The following is a 5,848-nucleotide window of genomic DNA, read 5'->3' as shown; positions in this document are numbered from 1 at the left end:
TGCCTCAACTGACACTTGACCAAATCTAATGTCCTTCTCTAGCAAGGTCTTGGCATCCTGCTTCAGGGCTTCAAATTGGTTTGCATGTCAAATCAGTTCTAACCCTATGTCCAACAGAATGAATGCAAACAACCTGATCCTGTATAACCCTACAGTCTCTGCTGTGCTGAAGCCCATTTCTGCAGCCACTAGGTCAATCCTGTCCTTTGAATCTTCTTTTCTGCTGACTCTCTATCAAATATTATCAAGTCTGTGTCTTTTCCCAGGAACTGGGCCCCTCCTGATAACGTGCCCAAAGTATGAGAATCAAAGTTTTCCCATTCTTGCCTCCAAAGGTCATTCTGACTATTCTTCCAGGATAGGTTTATGTGTTCTGATATCCATGTTCTTCAATCCTCTAATTCAAAGGTATCCATTCTTCTTTAGTCTTCCTTATTCACTGTCCAACTTTCACATGCATGCGAAGCAATTGAAAAGACCATGGCTTGACTCAGACACACTTTACTTAGTCTTTAAGCTTATATCTTTGTTCTTTGGTGTTTTTAAGAGGTCCCTGAAACACCTTTTCTGATTTCTTTACTGCTGCTCCCCTCACTGTTGATTGTGAACCTAAGTAAATATTTTTCCATTTATCATGATAAAGCCTATTAGTTCTCTTGATGTTGAAATGTAATCCAAGTTGAAGGCTAATACATATATAAACTATTTGAACTTTGGTAACAGTTCAAGTTCTCTTCATTCCTAGCATGCAGAGTTGCATTATTTGAAGATCACAAGCTTTTGATGAGTCTTTCCACATTCCTGAGGCCATATCTCTCCTGGTATTCTTTGTTTTCAGCCAAGATCCATCTGCTTCCAACAATGGTATCCCTAATTCCTTATCTTGTGCACTTAGCTTGAATTTCTGAAAGTTCTCTGTTGATGTACTGCTCCAGTCATTTTTTAATTATCTCAAGCAAGATTCTACTTGAATGTGATATTAAGGAAAAAACTGTTCTATAACCTTGCATTCTGTTAGCTCAATTTTCTTTAGAATGGGCACAAATATGGATCTCTTCTAGTCTGTTCCCCATGAGCTGTCTTCCTACAACTCAAAACACTCACTGTCGTGAAGTTAACTTTTAATCTCTCAGATTCTAGAAACTCTAGTGGCATAATAATTTAACTGTTGCACAGTTATCCAAGAGGTTAATGTTTCAAATCCACCAGATGATAAGCAGTCTCCTGAAATAGTCTCAGGAACCAGGTAGAGCATTTACGCGAGTACGTTGATGGCAGCAGGCTTCTTGAACCTATAACACAGAACAGATCTTCCCATAGGGTTTCCAAGGTTGTAAGTCCTCACAGCAGCAGACTACTCCACCTTTCTCCCAGGGAGCACGTGGTATTTTTCAATCATCTACCTTTATGTGTTCTGTTGGTGACAAGTATTTGTTAACTGAAAGAACAAACAAAATTGTCTTGGAAAAAGTGCAATTAGGATGCTCCAGAGAGGCAAGAACAGTGAGACTTGATCTCAAATACTTTAGTTGTGTTATCTAAAAGGCGAGTCCTTGGGAAAGTAAAGATCAAAGAAGAGGAAGACCTTCAGTGACTGTAACAACGAGCTTAAAGCACAGCAGGCATTGTGAGGATGGCATAGGATCAGGAAAGGGTTCAATCCACTGTTAGGAGGGTCACTGTGTGTTAAAGCTGACCTAAAAACAGCATCTCCTTGTGGGTAGCAGCTCAGTGCTTAATTCACTGTATAACAATAGTTTCTTTGGACCTAAACCAACCCAATTATGTAAATCCACACTCAGAACGACACCTACACCGTGTTTCTGAGGATACAAATGTTGATGGGAGAACACTGTCTTCTTATGTTTCTCTTGAAGAGCAGCTGGTAGGTTCGAAGAGCTGACCTTTCAGTTAGGAGTGCAATGCTTAATGTACTACTTCACCAGGACCCCTTTTGTCTAAACGGTGGTCTTCAAATCTGAATTTATATCACAATCACATGGAGAACTTGCTAAACTGAGCTTGCAGGACTCCATCCCTAGAGTTTCTGATTCAGTAGATTTGGGCTGGAGAAGAGAATTTTAATTTCCACATTCCCAGGTGATTCTGTTACTTCCTGTTTGAAATAACAATTGGAAAACTACTGATAGACTCGTATCAAGGGGTTTGAACCTTACTCCATAGGTTTAATGTTCTCAAAATGGACAAAGTAGCAAAAATAATTTCCTGCAGATACATGAACTTGGTTCACGCAGAATCCTTGAAGGATTTTAATCTCAGATGGAGGAGCAATAGGCTCTTCTGTGCTCCTCACCCCTTATTGCAGTCACTGTCCGTCGCTTTCATTCAAGCCCCTTCTGGATTTTGCTGACCCTCCACCCTTGCAATATGATATCCTTGTCCAAGGACTGGTCCCTCCTGGCAACCTGCCCGAAGTATGTGAAATCGAGTCTCACAGTGTTTGCTTCATAGGCACCCCTGGCTACACCACTTCTAACATAGACTTGTTTGTTCTTTTCCCTGCCCCACTTCTATTTTGATTTTGAAACATTGGATTGATCTGGTTTAAGGGACATTCCTAACCTTGGACTAGATAATTGTGACTGACTAGGAGATCCATTTTACTCATGTTCTTCCTTTTCCCCTCCCCCCAAAAGTGTGGTTTTCTTTAGATACCATCCCATTCTCAGAGTGGTTAAGTGTTTCTAGAGAACTGGGACCAGCTATATCTTTGAGGGTCGGTCCTGAGTAGTCTATGTCGAGGGTAAGCACAATGTTGTTGTAAATGCCCAGAGAGTAATTATTTTCAGCTCTACAAATCATATCTCTGTCACAACCACTCAGCTTTCTATTGTAGTGTGAAAGTAGTCATAGGGATGTGTGAATAAAGCAATGTGGCTGTGTTCCACTGAAACTTTATACATGACACAAACTGAATCTTATATCATTTTCACTTGTCACAGAACATCCTTCTTTTGAATTTTTTCAATGATTTAGAAATAGACTCATTCTTAGCTCGTGGGCTTTATGAAAACAGCAAGCGGGTCATATTTAGCTGCTGGGCAGCGGCTTCTCACCTCCTGTTCTACTCATTCTTCATGACTTTGACTCAAACATGTAATATAACTTGAGCTAATAAAAGGTAAAGAGTTGGCAGGGGGCTCCTCTCGTCGGCGCGGCTCAGAAGAGGAGTCCGCGGTGGCTGCATTGGCGGTGCTGTTCACCGCAAGGTCCGCGGAGCTGGGTCTGAGCTGCGCGACTTCGGGCGCCGGCGGCAGTACTGTAGCCCCGGCGCGACCCCGACCCCGGCTCTAGTCCCCGCCGCCTCCCGCCTGCCAGGCCGCCTGCGCTCCTTCCCCGCTGGCGGGGTCCGGACGAAAGATGGTGCAGAAGAAAACCGCCGAGACGGAGAGCTTCCGCCGCTCGTACAAGGGGGTGAATCCTTTCGAACTGGCCTTCTGCCTAGAACAGGTCCTCCTCGAGGACCAGGATGGGGACACCGACTTCAGCCGAGCCCGCCCAGATGTGCCTGCGAGCCAGCCCATCGACATCCCAAATGCAAAGAAGAGGGGGAAGAAGAAGAAGAGGTGCCGGGCCACCGACATCTTCTCAGGACGCTTTGAAGATGTGTACGAGCTGCGGGAGGACGTGCTAGGTGAGGGCGCACACGCCCGAGTGCAGACCTGTATCAACCTCATCACCAACCAGGAGTATGCAGTCAAGATCATTGAGAAGCAGCCGGGGCACAGCCGGGGCAGGGTATTGCGGGAAGTGGAGACGCTGTACCAGTGCCAAGGACACAGGAATGTTCTGGAACTGATAGAGTTCTTCGAGGAGGAAGACCGCTTCTGCCTGGTGTTTGAAAAGATGCGTGGAGGCTCCATCCTGAGCCAGATCCACCAGCGTGGGCACTTCAACGAGCTGGAGGCCATCGTGGTGGTGCAGGACGTGGCCAGTGCCCTGGACTTTCTGCACAACAAAGGCATCGCCCACCGGGACCTCAAGCCCGAAAACATCCTGTGTGTGCACCCCAACCAGGTCTCCCCCGTGAAGATCTGTGACTTTGACCTGGGCAGTGGCATCAAGCTCAACGGGGACTGCTCCCCCATCTCCACGCCGGAGCTCCTCACCCCGTGCGGCTCGGCCGAGTACATGGCCCCCCAAGGTGGTGGAGGCCTTCAGCGAGGAGGCCAGCATCTACGACAAGCGCTGTGACCTGTGGAGCCTGGGCGTCATCCTCTACATCCTGCTCAGCGGCTACCCGCCCTTCGTGGGCCATTGTGGCAGCGACTGCGGCTGGGACCGCGGAGAATCCTGCCCGGCCTGCCAGAGCATGCTGTTTGAGAGCATCCAAGAGGGCAAGTACGAATTCCCAGACAAGGACTGGGCCCACATCTCCTTCGCCGCCAAAGACCTCATCTCTAAGCTCCTCGTGCGTGATGCCAAGCAGAGGCTGAGTGCTGCCCAGGTCCTGCAGCACCCCTGGATGCAGGGGAGCGCTCCAGAGAACACGCTGCCCACGCCCATGGTCCTGCAGAGGAACAGCTGTGCCAAAGACCTGACATCCTTCGCAGCCGAGGCCATTGCCATGAACAGGCAGCTGGCCCAACGCGAGGAGGACTCAGACGCGGATGGCAAGGCGGGGCCTGGCATGCCCGTCCTCATCCAAGCTACCTCACGCTGCCTACAGCTGTCGCCGCCTACCCAGTCGCAGCTGGCCCAGCGACGCCAGAGGGCCAGCCTGTCCGGGGAGCAGCGCCCGTGGTCCTGGTGGGCGAGCGGGCTTGAGCTCCACGGCCTCCCCTGTACATAGCCCTGCCCCTCTAGATTGACAGTTTTTTTAAGCTATTTTCACGACTGGTGGCGGGGCTGGTGTCCTAAGCCCTGAGCTCAGCTGGGGGTGGTGTTTTCTATATAAGGTTTTGCTGTTGGGTTCCCCCCCTTTTTTTTCCTTTTTCTCTCCCTCAGCTGCCTTCCCCCTCTTCTCCCTATTTTTAATGGTATTACAAGCAAAAGCAAGCCAAAAAAAAAAAAAGAGTTGGCAGGGAAACTTGGGAAAGATGTCCTCACGCTTAAAAAGAAGCAGAAAAGAGATGGCTTTGTTCTGCTTCTGAACAGTGTCAGATATGGGTATTGGCTGTTGGAAATGCTATAATCGTCTTGTGACCATGAGGGGAATGAGACTGAAGACAGTCCACCTGTTGATGGTGCCAGGACTGAAAGAAATTGGCCCATTCATAAAGTCCATGGATAGGCCACCCTGGAATGACACTATCTGTGGTCATTAGATGAGGCGATCCATATTCTTTTAACAATGGAATTGACATTTTCTCTTACATTGGAGCTGAGAGCCTCCTCATCTGTGAATCCCAGATGCTGTTAGAGGGAGCTTTCACAGTACCTGAGGACGGGACTAGCCTACAGATGGCCTAAAGAATAAGCAAACTTATCTTGGAGGAAGTGCAACCAGGGTGCAAGGATGGTGTAACACCATCTCACATATTTTAGGCATGCTCCTAGAAAATGACATCATGCTCGGAAAGGTAGAGGGTCAGAGAAAGAGAGAAAGACTCTCACCAAGATGGACTGACACAGTGAATAGACAGATAAAGAATAACCTTTAATGAGGTGGATTGACATGGTGATTGTAACAATGAGCTTGTACATAGTAGAGAGATTGTGGAGATGGCACAGGATTGGGCAAAGGTCAAGTCCATTGCTCATAGAGTCTTTATGAGTTGTAGCCAATTTCACCTAATTATAACATGAATGGAGTGAGGAATGGAGCAGAGCCTCCAAAGAACATGCTATGGGTTTATTTTTTATTTCCTTTGACCTTGATATATTT

The 5,848-nt window shown here is 47.4% G+C and overlaps 1 pseudogene across 1 annotated transcript; it reads left to right on the top strand.

Moving 5' to 3' along the window:
• The first annotated feature begins 3,381 nt into the window (after positions 1-3,381).
• Positions 3,382-4,788, top strand: LOC102875837 (annotated as a pseudogene). Its single transcript, XR_438940.1, has one exon. The product of XR_438940.1 is annotated as an MAP kinase interacting serine/threonine kinase 2 pseudogene (transcript).
• Positions 4,789-5,848: the final 1,060 nt, after the last annotated feature.

This window comes from Elephantulus edwardii, unplaced genomic scaffold (assembly GCF_000299155.1).
Source record: "Elephantulus edwardii isolate Elephantulus edwardi_28Jun2011 unplaced genomic scaffold, EleEdw1.0 scaffold00137, whole genome shotgun sequence".
Taxonomy (NCBI): Eukaryota; Metazoa; Chordata; class Mammalia; order Macroscelidea; family Macroscelididae; genus Elephantulus; species Elephantulus edwardii.
This window is presented reverse-complemented; position numbering and strand designations above follow the sequence as displayed.